The sequence below is a fragment of the Balearica regulorum genome, chromosome 2 (genome assembly GCF_011004875.1).
Source record: "Balearica regulorum gibbericeps isolate bBalReg1 chromosome 2, bBalReg1.pri, whole genome shotgun sequence".
NCBI lineage: Eukaryota > Metazoa > Chordata > Aves > Gruiformes > Gruidae > Balearica > Balearica regulorum.
Window position 1 is genome coordinate 91,487,453 of NC_046185.1, and position 25,175 is coordinate 91,512,627.

The following is a 25,175-nucleotide window of genomic DNA, read 5'->3' on the forward strand; positions in this document are numbered from 1 at the left end:
GACAAAGGCCTTTTCTTAATTTAAAAAAAAAAAATCTTTCTAACTTACATATACTACAGAAATTAAGGGAAAACTAAACATCTGCCTGATTTACATCTGTGTTACTGAAGATTAGAGAGAGTATGGAGTGGATGCAGAAAGCAGCAGGAGAAAAGCCACCAGCTTCCCCATGGGAGCTGGAGGCCAGGGCAGGAACAAGAGGAAACAGTGGATAGGGACAGAGAGCGAGCAGGAAGCAAGGGCAAATACAGATAACGGGTGAGCAACGTTTGGAGTGCCCAGAGGTGGAGAAGGAGGAACTGAATGTTTATAATGAGCAAAAGAAATAAGAGTCTGGAAGTCTCACTTTCTCTGTTGCCTTGTTCAAACAACTACATAATAAGCCATTGCACATGATCACAGCAGCCACTAATTTATACATATATATATTTTATATGCACATGAACAGACTCAGTGAAAGTAGTTACTGAACACTGATACAGCCGATCTTTTCCCTGCGACATTGAGTGTTAAGCCATCTGCTTGTTCAACGTGGTCCTCGTCATATAATTAATTCCTCTCTGACTTTCTGCAGCTTCTTTCCTTCCCCCATAATTTCTACAGTGCTTTGGGGTTTAATATGTTACAATCACTAATGACAACTGCTGTACATCTCTGAATCTTTAAGGGAAGTTGCTTCCAGCAGAAAATTAAAGGTTGAACTCTTACCAGTAACTCTGGGCATGTTTAACTAATATTAAGCCACAGAACATCGCCTAATTAGTCCAACAGGTCCTTTAAAAAAAATCCACATGACCTCACTGTCAGTTCTTACACTGAGTCATTTTGGAGACCAGTTGAAACACAGCCCTGCATAATTCTCTAACATCAACAGCACGCTGCGTTGATTGAAGCAGACAGGACCCTAACTACAATGACCAGGCAACCCCAACCATCTCCACTCCGTCTTTTTTTTTCCCTTCTGTTTCTAAGACAAGACACAACCTAGCAGCCTCTGGTCTTACCTACATTTCCCAGACCTACTTTGTTTGCCTGCAGATTAGTTATAACACACACTATATGCACCAGGAATGCTCTACTGCTAATGCAAATTGTTTTGCATGCAAACACAAGATGCAGGTGGCCAAGCCTCTACTGCCCAATTCACAAGCACAAACAGACTTACGGCTCTCAAGCTTTTACATGCATATTAATTTGAACGGAATGAAATGTACCCATAACTTTGAAAGTCCTGTTAAAACACCATTAAAAAACATGACTCAAATCTTAAGTGTTCACATTCCTGAGTCACTAAAAAGTGACATCAAATTTCCATCAAATAATACTCTATTTTCTGGGTAGTTATTAATCCTGTGGTTCATTCTGAAATCACGGTCATGTAACTTTGCTAAAGCTATGCCTGTCCAACATATCTTTTCCTGCACAGCAATGCCTATCTGGAGTGTAAGAAATATGACCTCCATCCGCAATAGTTCCATCACCAAATTTCCTTAAGAGAGGATGCAAAACTGCAGCATTACCAGCTCAGTGTGTTTTCATCAAGAGAGCAGCTAGTTTCATCACATCTGTGCCAAAGTCACTGTATAGGGTTTGTATGGCAAGGTTTTGGTAGCGGGGGGGCTACAGGGGTGGCTTCTGTGAGAAGCTGCCAGAAGCTCCCCCCATGTCCAATGCAGCCAATGCCAGCCGGCTCCAAGAGGAGCTGCTGGCCAAGGCCGAGCCCATCAGCAACAGTGGCAGCACCTCTGAGATAACAGAGTTAAGATGGGGGAAAAAAATACCATCAGGAGCAACTGCAGCCAGAGAGAGGAGTGAGAAGATGTAAGAAACTCTGCAGACACCCAGGTCAGTGCAGAAGGAGGGGCAGGAGGTGCTCCAGGCGCCGGAGCAGAGATCCCCCTGCAGCCTGTGGTGAAGACCATGGTGAGGCAGGCTGTCCCCCTGCAGCCCATGGAGGAAGGATGAGGGGGTGTAGAGATTCCACCTGCAGCCTGTGGAGGACCCCACGCCGGAGCAGGTGGAGGCACCTGAAGGAGGCTGTGGCCCATGGGAAGCCCACGCTGGAGCAAGCTCCTGGCAGGACCTGTGGACCCGTGGAGAGAGGAGCCCACGGCAGAGCAGGTTTGCTGGCAGGACTTGTGACCCCGTGGGGGACCCACGCTGGAGCAGTTTGCTCCTGAAGGTCTGCACCCCATGGAAGGGACCCACGCTGGAGAAGTTCGTGAAGGACAGTCTCCCGTGAGAGGGACTCCATGTTGGAGAAGTTGGTGGAGGACTGTGTCCCGTGAGAGGGACCCCACGCTGGAGCAGGGGCAGAGTGTGAGGAGTCCTCCCCCTGAGGAGGAAGGAACAGCAGAGACAATGTGTGATGAACTGACCACAACCCCCATTCATTCCCCATCCCCCTGTGCCACTGTGGGGGGAGGATGGAGAGAAATTGGGAGTGAAGTTGAGCTCAGAAAGAAGGGAGGGTGGGGGGAAGGTGTTTTAAGACTTGGTTTTATTTCTCATTATCCTACTCTGATTTGATTGGTAATAAATTGAATTAATTTTCCCTAGCTGAGTCTGTTTTGCCCGTGACAGTAATTGGTGAGTGATCTCTCCCTGTCCTTATCTCGACCCAGGAGCCTTTCATTATATTCTCTCTCCCCTGTGCAGCTGAGGAGGGCAGTGACAGAGCAGTTTTGGGGGGCACCTAGCCAGGGTCAATCCACCAGTCACTACGTCCACAAAAATAAAAAAGCTTTCCTGGGCTTGTATCCCACTAAAGTATCTCTCATGGAGATGTGAAAATGCAATTTCACTATGAAAATAAATATGGTGGAGTTAGTAATTTCTTGCACTGGGCACATGACCATCTGTTTGCATTGCTTCCAAACATCCACCGCACTCTTAAGCCCTAGGAAGCCGACAATGTGTGGACTGCAGGACCCTGCTCCTCTCGCTCTTTCTGATTTGCATCAGCTTTCCTGGGGAGAGCAAGGGTTGCAAGATGGTGTTTGTGCTCACAGATGCCAAGCACTTTCTCAACAGGTAAGGGCTGGTGGATGCCACGTTTGCCTTCCTCTACTGGTGTGAGATCTGTAAGCGGGCCATGCAGTTGCAACTGAAGCACAAAGAGGGACTCAAGCTGTGATGAAGGAATGGCTAAATCACGTACATGCATCCTCACAGCGGCACAGAGACCTCTACGGATTTGGGAGGTGCAGCACACCTCCTAGTCTTTCCCTTTGCTAGAAGAGAACTATTTTGCACTACCTTTTCACAGGAAAGGCATTCACAGGAAGAGATTCTGCCAATACCTGGAGTTTTGTGCTTTACCAAGCTAGAAAATCCAGCTAAGACTGACAGAAAGTGTATGAGCACTATTCTAATCAAATTTATTTACATTATGTACTTCTGAAATAAAATACCAGGTACCAAATACATCACCCGATAATTCAAAGAAACCTAATAAGCAGTTTGAGATTCCAAGCAATCTCCTGAAATTGCTACTCCTACAAACCCTTCTTCTAGCTTTTTAGTTGCAGAAGGTAAGGTGCCAGCAATCTATCTTAGAACATGAGATGATGAAACGGAGACATTTAAAAGAAAAAAAACCCTAATACAATGCCGTTCACAAAGTAGTTTGCTTACAAAGAAACTTGTTTAGCAGTTTCATTTTATGTAGCACTTACTTAAGAACTGCAACTTGTATTTCTTCTGTTTAAGATTTTTGCAATGGCTGAAGACTTTTTCTTCTAGGTGACTCCCAGTTTTTGGTTCAAGAATATTCCAAGAATATTCCTGCTCCAGAGTCTAAGTGCATGTATTCTGACACACAAGAATAACCCCCACTTCCTAGGTGCACTACAACCAAATCACAGTTCTTGTCAGATGAAGCTGATGTTCAAAAAATGTTAAAAATATATTAAAATAAGGCCAGCAATGAATGTGAGAGTGTTCTGAGGAGGAATAGTAGCACTCAATCCTCTTTGTAATCATATCCAAACGTTGAAGGTTTGGTGTTACTTTGGGTTTTTTTTATTTTGCAGTAAAGCTCAGCTGGTTTAAACAATTCCCCCCGACATTTACCAACGTGGGAGAAAAGAGGAAGAGCTGATGCAAGATGCTGTTCCTTCGGGGCAGTTCAGTGCTTTTGGTGCTCTGGCTTGTAGGTTTTTGCCTGCTCGGGAGGCTCCAAATGGAGAACACTAACGGGATCCACTGGAGGTCACAAAACACTGCCAGGAAATCAGATGCAGACAAGACAAATCCACTAAAGAAGTAAAACAAACCCCCAAACAAACAAACTGCTCCCTTATCTTAGGGTGGGGTTTTTTCTTTTTTTGCTTCTTGCCTGCGTATCTTGCCTGCAATTGCCAAAGTAGCAAGAAAAGAAAATAAAATGTTAATGTGGTCATAGAGGCAGTTATTTAACCCACAATTTCCTAGTAGCTTTTAAAAGTACTCTCAAGGAATTTTCTCTCTTGGGAGAGACACATTTATTTCACACAGAAGCTCAGAATTTTTGTCATGTGTGACATTACTGAAACACACAAAGACGGTTTCATCTACCGGGATGACTGCACGTGTTTCTCATGTCGTCTCCACTGAATAAGCAAGCCATGCTGAAATAAAACAGGATCTGCACGTTACCCTCTTTGATTTGATTTGCAAAAGGGGGAAGCTGATACATCTCAAGAGTATGCAGCATATCGCACCGGGGACCTCAGACCCTCTGAAAGCAGTCGCTGGCTTTTGCTCAGACCCACGTGTCACGAACGAAATGGAGAAGAGAGGCTCTCGAACTGTGTTGCAGGGACAGCTAAGCAAAAGGCAGGTCAGGCCACTCAAAGAAGTGCACAGTACACTTCAGAGCTAGTAGTTGCCACCACCTGTGGTACTAACTAATATTAAAAAAAAAAAAAAAAAAAGCTAGTGAGCTAAAAGAAAAATAATTGGACATGGCTATGCAATACTTCAGACTAGTTTTAAATCAATGCAACGGTGCTGTAGTTAGAAAAGGATAAGTGAGGGCCAGAAAGTGGAGAATCAAGTCTATGTTTATGTACCACCAGAATAGAAAGTGGAGTAACTTGCAAAGTTACTGCAAGTTGCTAAATGCATCTTTTTCACAAAAGTAAATTTACATAAATCACAGATTTTCACTAGCCTTTTTCTGGTAAGTAAAAAATATCCATCTATTTTGTTTTTTCGTCCACACATACATGTGTGAGTGTCCATACAAAACTTTTTATTCAACCTTTTACTCTTCTCATTTTGTCACTAAGAGAAACATAGAAAAGGGTGAGAGAAGGAAGCAGAGAAAAGGCATCTTTTTGTCTTTGTTTTTTAAATTAAAAAATGGGTGGAATACATTTTTTTGGTGGAAGTTTTCTGGTTTGGGAAAAAGCATTTTCCATTTGAACTAATTTAGTCAGCTAAGCATGTGACAAATACCAAGAATAAATAAGTTTTGGACCAAAGAGCCTGGCCCTTTGATTTCACCTATAAAAATAAGAATATTTCTATACAAAGGAAGCCAATTATCAGTTCTAAACTGACTTTCAGAGGATATGAAAATCAGATCCCCCTGCACTCTTCCTACACTGGCCCTGCAGTACGTACGCTGCTGATCCACAGCGACACCAGCACCGAGGAGCGTCCGAGCCTCTGTGGAAAGTGTGCAATGGCGCCTTTGTTTCCATTTGAGAGCGCACGACACAATTAGCATTTTCAGCTTCCCTTCCCCACTGCCAGCGTGGAAGGCAACAAATAAAGCGTATTAATGGGGGTTTGAGCAGCAGGCCTCAAAATTACACACACACACACAAATCCTGTCTGTCTGATCCCAATCTTCTGCAGGTCTCTAATGAGAATCACAACACCATCTCCTAATCATGTCATCAGTAATGCAAATAACCATCTTGGCCCCTCATCAAGTGTCTCTCCGGCTTAAACAAGTGCCTTTAGATTGCACAGCCCTGGGTGCAAAAGCTGCCAGGTCCCTCTGAAATAACCTTGGCGTGACAACGCTACATACATCACGCTTCGTGGCAGTGGACAGCAGCGGCTGAGCGCAGCCAGGTATCGGGAGCCTAATCGATCCCTCGGCTACTGTACCAGCTCCCGAGCACTTCTGTCCCTAGCCCAGCACACACCAAACAGCCAGACACCGTCAATGCAGGGATCTCACGGAGGAGGCGGTCTTCAGCTACAGCAACATACCTTCAGGCCTCCTAAAACAAAACGCTGAATAAGCAACACAGCAGAAGGGCTACAGCACTGGATTGACACTTAAAAAATAGAAAGAGGATCTCATTTTAGTCCCCCCAAGGCCATCACTCCCTGCCCCAGGAATGCCGCAGCAGTGCTGTTCTCCAGCCCTGTGCCTGGATGGACCCCAGGCTGATGCTCGCAGCCATGTCCCTAGCCCCGCCTCTGTCCCCAGCTCCTGCTGCTGGATGGACGCTGGCCCTGGTGTGTCCCTTGCCCTGACCAGGGCTGTCGATGGACCCCGTTACAGCACTCTGAAATCAAATGATGGGAAAGGCGTTCTTCTGCGAAACATCATTACCACCCTGCCAGGGAAGTCTGGACCGCAAGAGCTTCCAAAATCAAAAGAAATGTATCTGTATTAGCCCCTTACCCTTGGCATCAGGCCCATATTGGCAGTGCTCGTAACACATACAGGGAAACTGGCATACAGAACGGTGCAGCAAACAAAAGGAAATCCTGCACCAATCAAGTCAAAAAATACCAAACAGGTCTTGATCCCACAAAAGCAAAGACAAGCTATACCTTGACAAGCAACTTGTAACTGTAGTCATTGGTGCTAACAGATCTAGCATGGCAGAATGAAGAAAACAAGCTCCCAAGCATTTGCAAAGTAGCATAATTCAGGTTCACTTTTAAATTTTAAATGTAAATTAAATTTTAAATGTAAATTTTAAATGTAATTTAAAGGCACATTTACTTTTAAATATTTGGCAAGTATTGCTAAGGGAAAAAATGCTTGAGGAATTTACATATTCCAAATAACAACACCAGCATTTCGGAACCCCAGGTCCTGCTGTGACTGGGCACGTGCACATTGCTGAGCACAGCTCAGCCACCAGCAGTTCCCTTCCTCGCTGGAGGGAGAATTGCTGGGCTTCCAATGCCACTCTCAGCAAATTTTTACCTTCTAAGCAGCAAGTGTTTGTATAATAGAAATCCTCCTATCAGCATTACCAGCTGTGCCCAAAGCACAGCAACCACAACCATGTATGCTTCAAAATCTCAACATTTGTGCGTGTGTAAACAGTGCACTTCTGGAAAGGCAGAGTATGTTTTCTGCAAAGCACTGCAAAGATTCCGGGTCCTTTAGAACATCAAAAGGCCATCCTAATCTGCCATTCACCTTCAGCACTTGCCACTTGCTCAGCTAAGACGCCTCTGTAACTCACAGGGATCACAACCACATCTCACAAGCCTGTTTTACCACCTGTGAGGACACCACCTTTGAGAACGTAAGAAACTTCTTCTTTCGCAGCAGCAGTCCTGGAGCTCTTTGGTGTGCTACCCTCCCTAATGTTAGCTTGAAGCTTGAAGTACCAGCCAACACCAGAGCAGGCAACACAGCAAGAGGAACTGATTTCTAAACCTCACCATGAGGATTGTAGCTGCTAACCCAGGGACACAGGACGGGGAAAAGATGGGTGCTCATCTCGGCCTGATCGGATGCCAGAAATACTTACAGAGGTATGAGAGAGGTGGAAGGCACCAAGCTTGAAAACAGGCATGCTAAAGCACTCAGGCAGAAGACCATCTCCACCCCAAATTACTCACTTTTAGAAACAGGGCAGCCCTCCAAACCCCTGAGCATACCTCCTCTTACACAACTTCACCTGCAGCTGATGGGAGCAGAAGGTTCATATGCTGAAGATGCCAGGACGTCGTAAGACTCGGACTTTTAATTAAAAGCACACTCTTGAATAGGAACATCTTGAAAGGTGTCTTCTCAGCTTTTGACTACGGAGAAAGCAAGAGGAAGCAAGAGAAAAGGCTGACACTTTCTCCTCTTAACTAAACCACCTACACGTGTAGTTTTTCAAAATAGGCCCAATTAGGGCAAGTCATGTTTGGGTTAATGAGACTGTGGAGAGAATCATAGAATCATTTAGGTTGAAAAGGACCTTTAAGATCATTGAGCCCAACCGCTAACCTAGCACTGCCAAGTCCACCACTAAACCATGTCCCTAAGCACCATATCTACACATCTTTTAAATACCTCCAGGGAGGGTGACTCAACCACTTCCCTGGGCAGCCTGTTCCAGCACTTGACAACCCTTTCAGTGAAGAAATTTTTCCTAATATCCAATCTAAAACTCCTCTGGCACAACTTGAGGCCATTTCCTCTTGTCCTATCGCTTGTTACTTGGGAGAAGAGACCAACACCCACCTGGCTACAACCTCCTTTCAGGGAGCTGTAGAGAGCAATAAGCTCTCCCCTCAGCCTCCTTTTCTCCAGGCTAAACAACCCCAGTTCCCTCAGCCACTCCTCAGAAGACTTGTGCTCTAGACCTTTCACCAGCTTCATTGCTCTTCTTTGGACACACTCCAGCACCTCAATGTCTTTCTGGTAGTGAGGGGCCCAAACTGAACACAGCACTTGAGGTGTGGCCTCACCAGTGCTGAGTACAGGGGGACCATCACTTCCCTAGTCCTGCTGGCCACACTATTTCTAACACAAGCCAGGATGCTGTTGGCCTTCCTGGCCACCTGGGCACACTGCTGGCTCATATTCAGCTGGCTGCCGACCAACACCCCCAGGTCCTTTTCCGCCAGGCAGCCTTCCAGCCACTCTTCCCCAAGCCTGTAACCTTGCATGGGGTTGTTGTGATCCAAGTGCAGGACCAAGAACTCAGCCTTGTTGAACCTCATACACTTGGCCTGGGCCCATCGATCCAGCCTGTCCAGATCCCTCTGTAGAGCCTCCCCACCCTCAAGCACACCAACACTCCTGCACGACTTGGTGTCATTTGCAAATTTAGTGAGGGTGCACTCGATCCCCTCGTCCAGATCATTGATAAAGATATTAAAGAGAACTGGCCCCAAAACTGAGCCCTGGGGAACACCACTTGTGACTGGCCACCCACTGGATGTAACTCCATTCACCACAACTCTTTGGGTCTGGCCATCCAGCCAGTTTTTTACCCAGCGAAGAGTATGCCCATCCAAGCCACAAGCAGCCATTTTCTCTAGGAGAATGCTGTGGGAAACGGTGTCAAAGGCTTTACTAAAGTCTAGGTAGACAATATCTACAGCCTCTCCCTCATCCACTAAACGGGTCACCTTGTCATAGAAGGAGATCAGGTTAGTCAGGCAGGACCTGCCTTTCATAAACCCATGCTGACTGGGCCTGGTCACCTGGTTGTCCTGTACGTGCCATGTTATGGCACTCAGGATGATCTGCTCCATAACCTTGCCCAGCACCAAGGTCAGACTGACAGGCCTGTAGTTCCCTGGATCCTCCTTCTGGACCTTCTTGTAGATGGATGTCACATTTACTAACTTCTAGTCACCTGGGACCTCCTCGGTTAGCCAGGATTGCTGAGAAATGATGGAAAGTGGCTTGATGAGCACTTCTGCCAGCTCCCTCAATACTCTTGGGTGGATCTCATCCGGCCCCATAGACTTGAGTGTGTCTAGGTGGTGTAGCAGGTCGCTAACCATTTCCCCGTGGATTATAAGGGCTTCATTCTGCTCTCCATCCCTGTCTTCCAGCTCAGGGAGCTGGGTAACCAGAGAATAACTGGTCTCTTACTATTAAAGACTGAGGCAAAGAAGGCATTAAGTACCTACCTCAGCCTTTTCCTCATCCTTTGTCACTACATTGCCTCCTGCATCCAATAAAGGACAGAGATTCTCTTAGCCCTCTTTTTGTTATGATTGTATTTATAGAAATATTTTTTATTGTCTTTTATGGCAGTAGCCAGATTAAGTTCTAGTTGGGCTTTGTACTTCTAATTTTCTCCCTGCATAGCCAAACAGCATCTTTGTAGTCCCCCAGTTGCCTGCCCCTTCTTCCAAAGGCCATAAACTCTCCTTTTTCCCCCATCCCCAACTTGCAGCCAAAGCTCTCTGCTCAGCCAGGACAGTGTTCTTCCCTGTCGGCCCTTCTTCTGGCGCATGGGGACAGCCTGTTCCCGTGCCTTTAAGATTTCCTTCTTGAAGAATGTCCAGCATCCCTGGACTCCTTTGCCCTTCAGGACTGCCTGCCAAGGGACTCTGCCAACCAGTTTCCTAAACAGGCCAAACTCTGCCCTCCGGAAGTCCAAGACAGCAGTTCTGCTGACCCCCCTCCTTACTTCTCTGAGAATCAAAAACTCTATCATTTCTTTATTGCTATACCCAAAACAGCCTCCAACCATCACATCACCCACAAGTTCTTCTTCGTTTGTGAACAGGTCCAGCAGGGCACCTTCCCTAGTTGGCTCAGTCACCAACTGTGTCAGGAAATTATCTTCCACACACTCCAGGAACCTCCTAGATTGCTTCCTCTCCACTGTACCGTATTTCCTGCAGACATATGGTAAGTTGAAGTCCCCCAGAAGAACAAGGGCTAGCAATCATGAGACTTCTCCCAGCTGCCTGTAGAATATTTTGTCTGCCTCTTCATCCTGGCTGGGTGATCTATAACAGCATCCCACCATGATATCTGCCTTGTTGGCCTTTCCCCTGATTCTTCCTCATCCTTATTGTCACCATCATTAAGCTCTAGACAGTCAAAACACTCCCTAACATACAGGGCTACCCCACTGCCTCTCCCTCCTTGCCTATCCCTTCTGAAGAGTTCATAGCATCTATTGCAGCACTCCAGTTATGTGAGTCATCCCACCATGTTTGTGTGATTGCAACTGTATCATAGTTTTCACGCTGCACAATGGCTTCCAGGTCCTGCTGTTTGTTGCCCAGGCTGCGTGCATTGGTGTAGATGCACTTCAGTTTGGTCACACAGGAATTAAGGCTTCTCCCCCAGAAAAGCTGGCAGGATCAACAGCCATTCTAAGGCACTTCTGTGGTTTTTAACACATCAGTAACTGTTGAGTCTTTGCTGCATGAATCTCCATTCCCTACCTCCACTAAAATGGCAGACCAAAGGATCTCACTAGCGCACCATCTGTCAAACACTGGCATGCCGCCCCCAGGCTTATCTCTAGCGAGCCTGGTGTTCTCCCTTTTCCCCTTCAAATCTAGTTTAAAACTTTTCCAATGAGCCCTGCTAACTCCTGTGCAAAGATCCTTTTCTCTCTTTGGGACAGGTGTACCACATGTGTCACCAGCAGGCCTGGTGTCATGTAGACTGACCCATGATCAAAAAACCCAAAATTCTGCTGGTGACACCAGGCTTGGAGCCAGGTATTGATCTGCTGGGTCTTCCTGTTTCTCCCCTCATCATTCCCTGCAACTGGAAGGACAGAGAACTCTACCTGTGCTCCTGATCCCTTAACCAGTTGTCCCAAGGCCCTGAAGTCTCTCTTGATTGCCCTCAGACTTCTTGTTGCAACTTCATTGCCGCCTACCTGAAAAATCAATAATGGATGATAATTTGAGGGCCACACCAGAGTAGGAAGCCTTCTCTTCACATCTTTAACCTGGGTCCCAGGGAGGCAGCAGACTTCCCCAAGAGGTGGGTCCAGCCTGCACGTTGCGCCCTCTGTTCCCCTCAGGAAAGAGTGTCCTATGACAATGAGCTGTCTTGTTTTCTTTATGGAAGCAGTTTTGATGCAAGGTGTAGGCTGACTTAAACTCAGCGACACCTCCAACCTAGACGAATTTCATCCTTGTCATTGTTCAGTTCCACTTGCAGAGCCTCGTACCTATTATGCAAGGCTGCCTGGGAAGGTGGGGTAGTAACAGAGGAGACATGCCTGCTGTGCCGGGCAGGAACTTGTCACCATTGCCCTCTATCCCTTAAGTCAATGCATTCAGCCAGGTGGAGAGAGGATAGGGAGTCCTCCATATCATGTGTCCTGTCTGCTTTACTGCAAGCTTCAAAACCCAGACTCATGAGGCTAAGGGACCTGTACCAGTGACAACAGCCCAGCTTCTGACCGGGTCAGAAGCAGCCTCAGTGGGTGCAGGCACATAGGCAGCCTCCACCCCTGCTCATAAACGAGCGTATGCACCCGACGTTCAGACACTCCCCAGGGCCAGGAAGGCATTCCCCCTAGCAGTGACAAGAGTAATAACAAGGAAAACGAGAAGGAAGGGTATAAACTGAAGTGCAAGAGAGCTCCCATTGCATGGCAGGCCATCCACTTAGGAGTGCTATTCGCAGACTGAGCAGGTGGCTTTGTCAGCTGAGAAAAGATCTTCCCCAGGTTAGAGGCAAGTGGGTGTCAGTGCCAGATGGGTGGCACGGGGCATGGAGGAACCACGGACCCACACTGCCAGCCACTGCAAGTCAAATGGCTCCAGCATCCTCACTCCTCTCCACGGGGATGAAGGGCACACGGAGGAAGTAACAAGTCCAGCACCTAGGTACTCCTCACAAGCTTGGGCATCTCAACAATACAGGTAACTCTAGAGCTGTTTCCAATAGACTTTTTTTTCTCTAGCTGCATTGGGCCAGTATTTCAGATCTGACTTACTGTCTGGAAAAAGCATGCTACTACACAGTGCAACTGAAGAAGACTGAGAGCGCCAGTGTGTGGAAAACAGACTGGCCCAAGCTTTTTTCTTTCTTTAAAAACAATACATTGTGCAGTCTACATCAACATTCTCACAAAAAACGCTCGCTCTGTCCTACACCTCAGAAGCTGGCTGCTGAAAAAAATCCAGAATGCAATTAAAACATGGATTCCGCTAAGTTTCACTTCCCTCTGCAATTTTATAATCGTCTCATCCATCAATTTTGAAAGAATATTAATACTGGCATCAGCTGGCTCTCCACCTCTTCTGCTGAGCGAGCTTTTTCGGAGCCCTGTCCCTGCCTCTCTGCATCCAACCACAGATGCTGCGAGGAAGAGGAGAGGGGGAGGCAGAGTGGGGTGGAGAGAGGCCAGTGGGGCACACCCAGCACGGGGGCCACCCCACAGAGGAGCCACTTCTTTCCCAGGGGAGCTACAGCAACTTACGGTGCCTGAAGATCTGCCTAAATATGCTTACCTCAAAATAAATACACACAAATTACAAAGAACAAGGTCGTGTCAGGGATTAACTGAAGTCTACCCAAACTCAGACCAAATCCTAGGCATGCAAGCTCACTGCCACCTTCCAGGCAGGAGATGGCTAGGGCAGTGATGTGCAATATTTTTTAGATTTGCAATCTTTTTTTGATTCGCAAAACTTTTTTTCCTCTGTGAAAGATGTATAGATCTCTCCATCAACACAAGCCATTTCTCCCAGTTATCTTTCTCAGACTCACATCCTTGACCCCCCCAGTATCTGTAAGGCCAGAGCTAAAAAATAGTCCCACATTCCTTTCAGTAGTTCTCTCCTTTTCAAATATGTGAAGCCCAGTACTCAAATGCTAGCTCTTGGACTTACTCACACATAATGGTAACACAGGGAGAATTGGTTGGTACAAGTTTTTAGCATCTGGCTTATTAATTATTTTGTAAAGGTGTACAAGCTGTTGAGTCATCCAAAACTTTTTAAGACACTCTGTTCTGTCATTATTTTATGAACCCAGTTTGACATGGTTTATATCTATCACGGCCGTGATTTACATCACAAATTCCTAAGAACACAAGTGTGACTCTAAAATCATTCTCATCCCGACTGCTTCATTGCAGGTCAGCCCGGTCTGTTCCAAGACCGGATTTTGTTGGCAATTGCTGGTATCATCCACTTTTCCTCATCTAGTTTAATGAAACAAAAAAAGCCCGAAGTACATAAAGAAAGCCAACTGTTACGCTCATTTGAGCATAATCAGAAATTTCTGCTTCCTCCTCTCTTACTGTAGCACAAAGTTTTTACTAACCTCCCTCCCCTCCTCTGAACAAAGCTGTAGGAAGAAACTGACTGTAAATTGGTCAGAAGACTGACATGCAGGCCAAAAGCATCTAATGACTTGCTGGGACTACAGATATCACTTGTCCAGGAAGCAGCTGAGTTGCACCAACTTGCATTTCTGCTGGAAGCCCAGCCTCTAGAACCTGCACACTCTTGCTTGCACTATCATGTTTCTATTCACTCCCAGACAAGAAAAAAACATGAGCAGCCAGTCTTCCTCACTCTTCTACGAACTGATGTAATTTCAATCTCATATTCAACCTCACAAAATGGCATGTCCACCTAGGCTTAGTTGTAGAAGGCAGGTGGGGTCAAGCAAGACTGCATACAATGAAATGCTGAGAAACAGGCCAGAATGCAGCAGATTCTTTAGGTGCAAACTACTTTTATAGAGTTGGCCTAAAGCAGCTGCTTACCCATTGCCTGATCTCAAGAGGATGCCCACAGTAATGGCTCTAGACTAAAACTAAGGAAAACAAATCCCCTAAAATGCTTCATTCAAAGGTATTAAGATGGCCTTTATCTACATTCTGAACACACAAAAATTACAGATCTAAATTGGAATCAAGATTGAACTCAACCCCACCTGGGTACCTAGATCTGCGACCTCTGGAAAATGATAGGTGGCACCGCTAGTAACAAAAGACGGGAACAGGCTAGAGGGGTTGTAGCAGAAAGCAAGAGGAGAAGCAGGTGGCATTTGTTAGGGATGCATGGGAAGAAGAAGGAGCTGGGGAGGGTGAGATTAAGGAGATAAGAAACTAGGCTGCCACAGAGGGAAGGGCAGGATGGACACCAGCAAGTCAGAGAGGAGTCAGGAAGCACCAGAGCTCAGCCCACCCCATCCTTAAATGGGATCTGAGGGTATGCTGGCTCTGGGCTGTGAAACCCCCCAACACAGCAGCAGATGACCTGCTGAGCGTGCCACCCTGCTCTGGCAGCTACCACCATCAACAGCAAACAGTGCTCCTAAGCAGGGCATTATCTCATGGGTTAGAAATTAATGCTACAGTCCAAAGGTCTATGCCCTCTGGATGACCCAGGTCACTGTGCAGTTTCATGTGACAAGACTGATTTTTATTTTCCTCTCCCTTTTCCCCTTGAACAGTTAGAAAATTACATTAAAACCCAGCCATGATAAATTTTTAATACAGACTGCAAACTTGAGCAGTCCAAAGAGGTACCACAATGAAGACTGCTCGTACTACCTCCATCCAGCTCCTGTATACATCTGCACTGATTCAGTCTCTAATAATGATGACAAATCATTTGTGTACTGGAAATCAGCTGCTTTGGGACAAAGATAGGGTTGTGTGATAAAAGTGACGGCTGTCTCTCAGACCCTGCCTCACTCAATGGAGGTCAGAAAGATCAGTGAACAAGGCAACACATGAAGAAAAAAAGAGACAACCACCTTGCTTGAGGAAATTGGACGTACCGCCTGCAGGCAGGAATTACCTTTTTCTCAGCTCCACAGTCTTTGTAAGATGCTCAACAAGTCCCTGAAACCAGTTTTCCTTCAGGTGACCCCTAACGGGGCAGTCCCCACCCTCTGCAAAGCCGAGATATCTCGGGCTAACCTGCGAGAGTGCTGAGACTTACAGCTGAGGTCAACCGTCCTTGTGCTTCCAGCAGATGAACTGCTACATCATGCCAGGTATTCTGTGCTGAGTGAAAAATAAAATCATCCCTAAGTATCTCTCTCAGGCAGCCAAAATTGAAGGCGTTTCAATCATTTGAGTTTTATTTGCTCTTTAGCTCCATCATTCCTAAGCTATGAAAATGAGGACAGTACCTGTACCTGAGATGTTGCAAGAATAAGAACTTCCCCGTCTGCGAAGCCCCCAGGAAGGAATCAGCAGCACTGCTCAGTTCAAGGTTTGGGTGGGGTATAAAATAAATAGATGTGGAGACACATGCAGAAAGTAAATGTGGGGAAGAGAAAATGAATTATGCAGTAATTACCGATCCACTGAAAGAAGGATTCTGTGAAAGGGAAAAAATGATGCAATCATAGAAGTAAAGATTGTATCATAATGCAGATGCAAAGGGGAGCTATGCAACGTTAGTCCTGGCACTTCCTTGCTTTTGTCCGCCTGATTTTGTAACAACCCCATTGTTCTCCTAATGTCATTATTTTGTAAGTAATTTAAACACAACATAATCATGAGCTCATGTGTTTCTATCTTTTCATCATTAATAACGTGTGGAACAACTGGCAGACTCTGCTCCCAGCGTGATTGATGCCTCCAGCAGATGGCTGTGAACTATTCCTTCCACCTTTATCCGAGGTAAAGAGCAGGGAGGAGAGAGGGAGACTTTCTATTTAAACTTCCAATTCCATGCACAAACATTTGGGGATTTTGGGGTTGTTTCAGAGGAGGAAACCAAGACCAGTATCAATCAATTGCTCTGAAACGAATCGTTAACGGATCAGATTTAAAGAGTGGAGGCAGTGAGCAGCTGATGTGCTCTGCCCAAGGTCAGAAGGAAAGCTCCCAAGGCCCGGATCCCAAATGACCCCACTGGCGGCCTTTTGCTCAAGCCGCTGAAGCCCTCCTACCTCCCACATTAAAACTTGTTTAAATATAATTGTTGCTGTTCACTGCAGTTCAGGAAGAAGCCGATCACACCTCCAGGCTGTATTTGCTGGTGAATGCAGCCAACGAGCAACTTCTGAGAGCGTGTCATAGAAAATACAACTGCAAGGAAACGTTATGGTTGGTTGTGTTCATCCTGGATGATAATTGTTATATTGGGGTTTTTAAGTAAATTAGTCTGTGTGCCTTGGACTTCAGGCAAATTGCCAACATGTTTCTCAGAGTCAGACGAGTCTGGCTCACCCTGCTTCATGAGGGAAAGCAGCTGCAATAGCAACAACCTAACTTGTTTTATTTGCGGATGATATTAGCTGGCAAGAGGCAGTGTGTCTGACAGCATGCTCACTATGTAGGCTTCATGCTTTTTAAAAAGTCTTATTTGTCTTTGTATGCCCCCATTTGCAAACACGCACACACCCTGTCTTTTAAGTAGTATTTTTACCTTGTCTAACAGGTGCTGGCAGTTACTACCCCAAGCTTTACACGCTGTTTTGTTCCTAACAAAGCAAGCTTCACTTCCATCTTTCCCCATCCTCAGAGAGCAGAGCCTGCAAAACCCGGAGCTACCAAGTCCCTGAGGTGCAGCTAGTCAGAGTCTGCAGCGTCCCAGGCACTCAGGCCACACCACCTCTCTCCAGTGCACATCTTTTGGAAAAGCTCCACTGTGGAAAAGTCCGTCGTGATGGTGGAAGCATTGCAATCCTTCCCTCTTGGCATGCAACCCGCTCAGTTTGGTTTAAAACCTAACAGAGAAAGCGCTACACCATCACTAAATGTATATAGTTAGCACGATACACTTAACAAGAGCAGGCAGAAATGTTACAGCAGCATTTTACCCCACGACTGCCTGTTTCAGGATTTCTCACACCGAAGCTCAGGTGCCCGGCCCCGTCAGAGAAGGGACCTGCATGGGACAGCCGGTCCAAGCCCAAGAGCCCGTTCTTAGCTACCACCGTCACCTACCGTGCCATGCTGCCAGTGGTACGAGTTGGTGCCCGTGGAGGGGAAAGGAAGGGAAGCAAGAGACGCTCTCCTTCACTAAGTGCCACATCTCTAATAGTGTAGAGAATTAGGCTGGGATACTAGAGGTGCCCAGCCCCATCTCCAGCAGGAAGAGTTTTTGTGTAGGGGGAGAGGGAACAGTGTCCCCCTTTGCCCTGTTGGCACAGCTTGGTGCACCACATCCTCCGTAACTCTGTAAGGCAGCTACACAGTTCCTCCCTTCATCTCACCTTGACAGATGCATCTGATCTTAGCTGCATCACAAGCTGTCTGAAAAGGAGTGGCATACGGGTTTTTGAGATTCAGCTCGGCCCTCTAAGGGTGACACTTAATATTCTGACATCAGAGACTGACACTGGCAATCTCTAAAGCGCCACGCTGTAGGCCCCAGGACAACAGGCACATATTGTCTGAGGACCAGCGGCAACAGAGAGGGTAGCAAAACATGCACGGGCTGAGGAATTGCGTGTGCATCCCACATATGCTCCCTGACACCCTGACGGTCCCACTTCTTATGCCGCTGCCTGAACAGATCCCGTCTTCCTTCATTCCAGGTCTGGAAGAAATGTGCCCACCGCACCCAGCACAGCTGTACTGAAAAGCTGTCTAGCACAGGCACAGCCTGGGTGAGGGTAAGACTGCTTTTCCTAGTATAGTTTTGCCCACATTTCCGAGGCAGACCACCCAAGGCACCCATGCCAGACCAGCTGCACCTACACTGGGGGGCTTAGCTAGACAGAAGTACATCTCTGACATCTCTCAGCACTGCATCAGCCCAAGTACACACCTGTCTAAAGTAACCGTGGGGAGGGGGCTGCATGGGAATGAGGGACTGTATTTGCTCACAGAAGCTATTTTGGGAGAAACGTACAGCGCTGAATGTCATCTTTTCATCACTGTCAAATTAACATTGAATTCAACAGCATCACACCGGTGAACACCCAGATAATCACGCTGCCGTTGCACACATGCAGTTTGCACACACACACGCACCTCTGCGTAAGTTCTGTCCAGGCTGCACGTTCCCGTCTGCTCCAATGCTCACCTCCGTTCAGCCCAAGGTGTCCTGGAGGTCAAGGAAAGCAGGCTCCAAGCTATGGCCGTCAGCCTGCCAGCCTTCCTAAATCTCAAGTGGCGTTAGCTTGGCAAACAAAAGGGTAGCCACGCTGCGAGGAGGCGTAACAGGCCCCATCTGCTGGAGATCTACGTCCTCTGCTCTCCTGACCCTCCATCACAGCACTGCAGCTCCTTCCAACTACCCCACACTAACCCCTGCCCAGGAGACCATGCACACCTGGCCAGGTGGCCAGGGCTACGAAGGTGCTGCAGTTTGACCACCACACATGCAATGCCTGGCCGGGCAGCTGCTACCAAGCAGAATGGAGAATAACTGAAAACAGTCTCCTTTTCTTCAGAGAAAGCACTGCTTCAAAGATTTCCCAGCCAGCCACTAATCTTAACAAAAACAAGTCGGAAATTAATGATCTTGAAGACTGCCAACCATTGGTGCAATCTGGTTGAAACTAGCCAAATGCAAAGGGCAGGAGAAAGACAGCACTCATTTGCTGGGGAAACTAAGTTAAAATGAAATAAAATAAAACCAGATTAAAACCATGGTGCGTTAGATTAGTGGCGTTTCCACGTTCGCTACATCCCAGGAAATGGACGTCTTGCTCAATCAAGCGTGTGAGCTGCACAGCACACACTGCACTTAAGCTCTGTAACTGCCCGGCTTTTATGCATCTGGAGCAGGAAGGGGCAAATTACAAACTCATTTACATCTGAAGGTTACTCTGAAGGGGTAATTTCTGCAGCAGGAAGACAGGGAGAGCAAAGTCATTTGCATCTGAAAGGGGTGAAATGCCTTGTCAGGGCTGAAGGACTATTACTCAGCTTTAAGTGTGGAAGCTGCTGGGACTCCTCTCTGCTTCACAAGCCCCAACCCTGGAGATGATCTCATCCCAGAGATTTCAGCATCTCTTTCCTCACCATCCCCAGCGTCCCTCAGCTCACACTTGCCCACCTGGACCAGGAGGGTGCCTTTGAGGCAGGGGTCGACTCTGCTGTGGTCGGACCAGCAACTGCTGAGCCCTTGCTAGCCCAGGACATGGGGAGATGCTGCACAATTAGCTTGCGCTGATGAGGGCTGGAAAGGTTTCCCCTAATGCCCCTCGGTTTGACAGACCCTGCTACGGAGCTACATGGGTTCCAAGGGCTCCTCTGCTCCCTTCGCAGAGCCCAGCACAGCAGCAGAAAACCTATTTGTGTAGAAAATAGCATCGGCAAAGCAAGCAGGCAACTCTGGAGAGACTCAGAAACAGCTGTGGAATTTCTCTGGAAGAGCTGCTGACTGTAAAGGGAGGAAAGTCCAGCCTCCCATCTCTCTTCCAGCCCACCCACCACCGGATAGAGGCAAAGCTAAGAACAGGAGAGAATTTAAGGCATGCCAGGATCCCAGGCTCTGGGAATTAGTTTCCCACATTCTCCACAAAAAGAGCAGTCACGCCCAAAATCTACTGCCTTGAACTCAGATTGCACACCATTTACTCAGCTGAATAATCACGCTCAAGACAGTGGAATTACTTGCCTGAACTGCTACTTGATGTACAGAAGGGCTGCAGAACTGGCTGACAAATAGATACAGGTATACAGAAGGCAATGTAAGACCACCCTTTTAAAAGGTCAGTGCCTTAGGCCAGGTCCTGAAGTCAACGCCTATGTAGTCAAAACCACATGGTAGAGTCTTTGGTAGAGTCACGCCAACTGATCAGGGCATCATCTGCATCATCTAGATCACGTGCATCCTTCTAGACCTGTATCCTCCAGGCACCATCAACCGATTGGGGTCACAGTCTGAAAAATATTTCACTGATTTAGAAAACTAAATTCTGCTTGAAAGGATGGCTTGAGCATATAAGAGCATAAACTTCATTAGCTTCCAGCAAGGCTTCAGGTCCCAAGTGCAAACTAATCCTCCATAAAACTACAGCAGAGAAGTACCACTGCTCCTACTCTTTCAGTACTAGTCCTAAGCAAGCTCAGCTCTTCCGTACTGAACCCAGACATGATACGGCATTTGTTCTCAGCACCACACAAGTAAAAAAAGATGTGCAGTTCACACCCTGGAAAGCTTACGAGAGGCAGCCCTGAGTTTAAAACCTTTGCATGCAAAGCTTGCTGGTGAGTATCCCTCTTTAATTCCACTGGGACAATATACATGACTAAAGTTAAAACTGTGCTGAAGCCTCCGTCAGACTGTGGCTGACGGAGCTCCTGCTCCAGTTCATTGAGGGGTCAAGGTGAGAACCCTGAACTGGAGCCAGGAACAGGTATGACAAAAATATACCCAGGGATTTTGGCAAAGCTGGACGCCCAAGTGAGTCACTTGGGGAAGGGTGACCAGTGCCCAGAAGCAGCTACCTACCCATTCCCTGCGCGCTCTAAGCCATAGCAAATCTTTGGATGAGCCGCTCATTCTGAGTTACTGCATTTGCGTGTATAATATAAACACACTATATTAAGGCTGAAATAATATTTATTGCCCTGCTGGCATTTCTAATCTGGATATTCCACAACAATGCCCAGTGGTCCCAAAGAGACTTCATAACATGCATATGAAACTTCCACCAGGTGTGGCCCAACCAACTTTCCTCCCCCCCCAGACAAGCAGCAGAAAACAAACATCTTTTTCATTTGTCTTCACATACCTGGCAAGCTGTCCAAACCCTCCGACAGACCTTACAGGTTTGAACCAGAGGTTTGCGCTTTTTAACTATACCGTCAACAAAAGTGTCTGCGTGGCGGGAATTTTCCACAGAGCCCCGTCACGACAGCCACGGACACACCAGTGCCACGGCCAGCAACAGCAGAAGGCTGTCCCAGCTCCACAGTCCCCGGCCAGGACTACTCTTACGTTCTGCTTCTCATACAGTTAACAAGAAGCTGAAATCCAGTCGTGCACCGTTACAGAGCCAAGAATAGTGTTTCCAGCAGAAGGTTTTTCCCCTAAATTGCTATTATTATCGTGCCGTGAGCTCTGCATTAGTTCAGACTCAGTGGGCGCTTCAAAAAGGCCTGTGACCCCAGCCTGGGTACAGAAAGGCTGAAAACGGGACCTTCACATACATCAGAAGTTGGAAGGTTACAAGTATTTTCCAACGGCTTCAATCAGACCCAAAAACTAAGCAAATCTGTATCAAAAGAAAAGACCTCTGAAACGTACAATAAACAAAACAAACAAAAAAAAACAAACAAAAAAAACCCAAAAGCAAACCATGGACCATATCGGCAAGAAGCAGAAAAAGAGTTTCAGCGAAGAAACAAGAACAGAGGAATTACTATGTTTATAGTTCAATTAATAGGACCTTATCAAAAGCCTGTTTGCTCTCTTTTTTTTTTAGACACCTATTACACACACACACACCCTTTATGCCTCCTTAGCTCATAGCCTAGTGCACGCATCTTAAGCCTATCCACATTTCAGAAGAGGCAGAGAGCTCTTTCCGAAGAAGTCCCTCCACCGGACGGCATGTCGGAACAAAGCGCTCGGGTGATGGATGTCGGCAGGGTTCGTAAATCACGTTTTTGCAGCTCGACCTCAGCCGGGAGGCAGCATCTAACGCCGTAACAAACTCTGAATGCGGCCACTCCGCAGAGCGGGGCTCCTACCTGGGCAAGGGGCTTCACGCCTCTCCTCTTGCTTGGTTTTAAAAAAAAAAAAAATTAAAAAAAAAAAATTTGAAGCCGTTTTCTAAAAACCCAGGGAGATGTCTAGCACTTAATGACAGCACCCGAGTTACCGCGTATCTTCTCCGCTAACTGCCAGCACAAGGAAGGGAGGGAAAATCAAGGGGGGGGGGGGGGAACCAAACCACCAAACCACCCAACCCAAAACACCACCAAACCTCCAACAGAAACAAAGGACCCCCACCAAAACCCCGTCTGCAAGTTATCTCCATTTACTTGCTCACGAAGCACAAGGATAAGCCTCCTCCGCTTGAAACAACGCTGATGCGATGCAGGCGCAACCCTGCCCGGTTTCAAAGTAACCTTCGCGCCCCGCCACCCTCCCGGGACGCGGCGGGGAGCGGGCAGCCCCGCGCACGTTTCGGCGGATCACCTGGACCTCGCATCGCGCCTGGCTTCGCCCTCCCCGCAGGGGGGACGGGCGCCGCGGGGGGAGCGCCGGGCGGCGGAGCCGGGAAGCGGCGGCGGCGGCAGCGGAGCCCTGCTCTGCCCGCAGCGAGCCGTGCGCGGCGGGGCCAGGCAGGGCAGGCGGTTACGAAACCCGCGTCTCCCCGTCGCTCGGGCGGGAGGGAGGCGTGGCGGGGGGCATCCGCGCCGGCCCCGCTCCCCGCCGCCGCGCAGGGAAGGGGAGGAGGGAAAGCGCCAGCCCCGCCGCTGGATCTACCACACACGAGCATCGCCCGGCGCCCCCCCGCGAGGGGTCCGGCCGGGAGGGGAGCCCCGCCGGCGGGGAGGGGGCGCCCACTGACCTTGCCGCCATCCGCCGCCGCCGCCGTGCCTGCCCGCGGGGTGGCAGCCCCGCACCCGCCGCCGCAGCCGGCGCCCTCGCCCCGGCAGCCGGCGCCGCCCCCCGTCGTCCCCCCCTCCCGCCCCGCCGGGGTGCGAGGCCGAGGCGGGGCCGAGGCGGCGTGGAGCGCCGGAGCCGCCCGGGACCTCAGTGCGCCCCCTCTCCCTCCCCGGGCCGGCAGCGGCCCCGTCGTGACGGCGGCGGGCGGGTGGGACCGCGGCTGCCCGGCGGAGAGCGGCGGGGCCGGGACCCCCCGCCGCCCCGGGCGGGGAGAGGCGGCAATCCGGGGCGCCCCCGCTCGTCCCCTCAACAGCCCGGGCAGCGGCAGCCGCGGGCACCCCTGCCCGGCCCCGCCAGCGGGGAGAGGGAAGATGCGGCGCTGGGGGGGCCCCTCAGGGAGCCCTTGGGAAGGGCTCTGCGGTTGTAAAATGCAGCTTGTTCTGCCTTTCGGCACAGCGTGAGGGATAATTGCACCCCAGCGTGTCCTCCTCAGCCCGGCTGGCAGAGCTGTGCGTGTCCCGTGCACCCACCAAAGCGGCCTCCGCGACGTACGCGGGGCTGTTAAGACCCCACGCAAGGCAGGTTCTCAGCCTCAAGTAACTGGTGCCTTAAGCCTTGAAGACCTTCATTCCCAGCAGGAGGCTTAGAGCTGTATTACTGGTGCACGTTAAAGTACTAGGTACGTGTGGCGTGTTGCCTTATCATAGCAGACCCAGGGCTGGGCTAGGGAATAAGGCCTCGTTTTAATTCATTGCACCAAGGCCTACGCCTGCTACAGAGCATAGGACCACGGAGTCATTTCTGCACTGCCTGCAGAGAAAACAATCCTATTTACATCAGCAGTGCAAGAAAAAATGCATATGTACCTCCTAGTGTCTCACATGGGATCAGTAATGGCAAGCAGCGAGAGCTACAGATGGCAGCAAGGGCGGACAAGCGTCTTGCCACTCCTTGTTGCCTCGTCTTTCTGCAGAGCCAGCGTTGTTTTGGGGCAAACAGCTGCAAGTGGTGTGAAAGCTGACCTGCAGGTTATCCAGGTGCCAGTTTTTGTCACAACAACCCTCTCCTAGCTCCTGGAGCTCCACACTGAAAGCACTGCCTGTGGAGGAGTAAGACCTCTAAGATCGGCACAATAAGTAATTTTCACAAAAGTCTACTTGGTTTCCTCCTCTTCCTTCCCCCCCCCCCCCCCCCTACAATGGGGCTAATTGCAGAGCAGGGTCTCCAGCAAGCTGGGCTTACCACTGGGGAGAGTCTATAGTGCATTCACTAGTACAACTCCAGGTTCTGCCATAAATATTTAAAACTCAATTACCACTCTCAGAATGAACGTTCAAAGCAGATTTTTGCATCCCACAGTGTTTCTTGTTTCAAACCTTCCTAATCAAATAATTGAGATAAGATAGGAGAAGTCAAATAGGCCACATTCAGCCACCAGTTTGAGTCTGGTTCCCCCCTTGTGTCTGCCTCCAAAGTACTAGTCACTACCATCCCTGACCTGTCAAGACATATTTTACACCACAAACATAATTTTAGCACATGCAGCTGACTTTCACTTCTCCAATGAGAAGCTGGAAGGACCGTGCGAAATATTTTGCAGCTCCCCCCCTTCATCCCCCACCGCCCAGCTGACTCACCTGAAGAGCAAACACCCAAGTTGCTTCTCACCAGGCTTCCCTTAGCAAGGGGCCAGGGGCTGCCTGCCATACCCCCCTCTACTCTCAGGGACCGGCTGTCACCCATGGCACCCTCTGTAACCCACACCTTCCCACCCCTGCCACTCAACGTTCTCCAAGCTTTGTTCAGAAAAAGTGTTTGAGATGCTGAGGAAGGGGGGTGCATGGTTGTGGTTTTTTTTTTTAATTTAAGGAGATCCTTAAGCCAAATTCATATTGGGTATTTGTGTAACATCCTGTTTTTGAAGAGACATGCCAAGTTCGGGAGGCACAGCTTCTTATGTGCCTCTGTGTGCCAAGTCCCTACCATTCCCTAGATCAGCGCACCCTTTCCTTCTGAGGAAAACGAGAGGCAGCTAATGCCCACAAGCAGTGCTA

The 25,175-nt window shown here is 48.5% G+C and overlaps 1 protein-coding gene across 7 annotated transcripts in view; it reads right to left on the reverse strand.

Moving 5' to 3' along the window:
- Positions 1-23,176, reverse strand: part of RNF152 (ring finger protein 152) — a 54,583-nt gene extending 31,407 nt beyond the window's left edge. Inside the window, exons 1-2 of one of the 7 annotated variants that reach the window (XM_075744877.1) lie at positions 6,784-6,845; positions 4,639-4,885 (exon numbers count right to left, since the gene is read on the reverse strand). The gene's annotated coding sequence lies outside the window, so the exon portion shown is untranslated. Of the gene's footprint in view, positions 1-4,638; positions 4,886-6,783; positions 6,869-22,256; positions 22,279-22,550 lie in introns of those variants that run through there. The other 6 variants (XM_075744873.1, XM_075744872.1, XM_075744874.1 and 3 more) reach the window with 6 other exon arrangements.
- Positions 23,177-25,175: the final 1,999 nt, after the last annotated feature.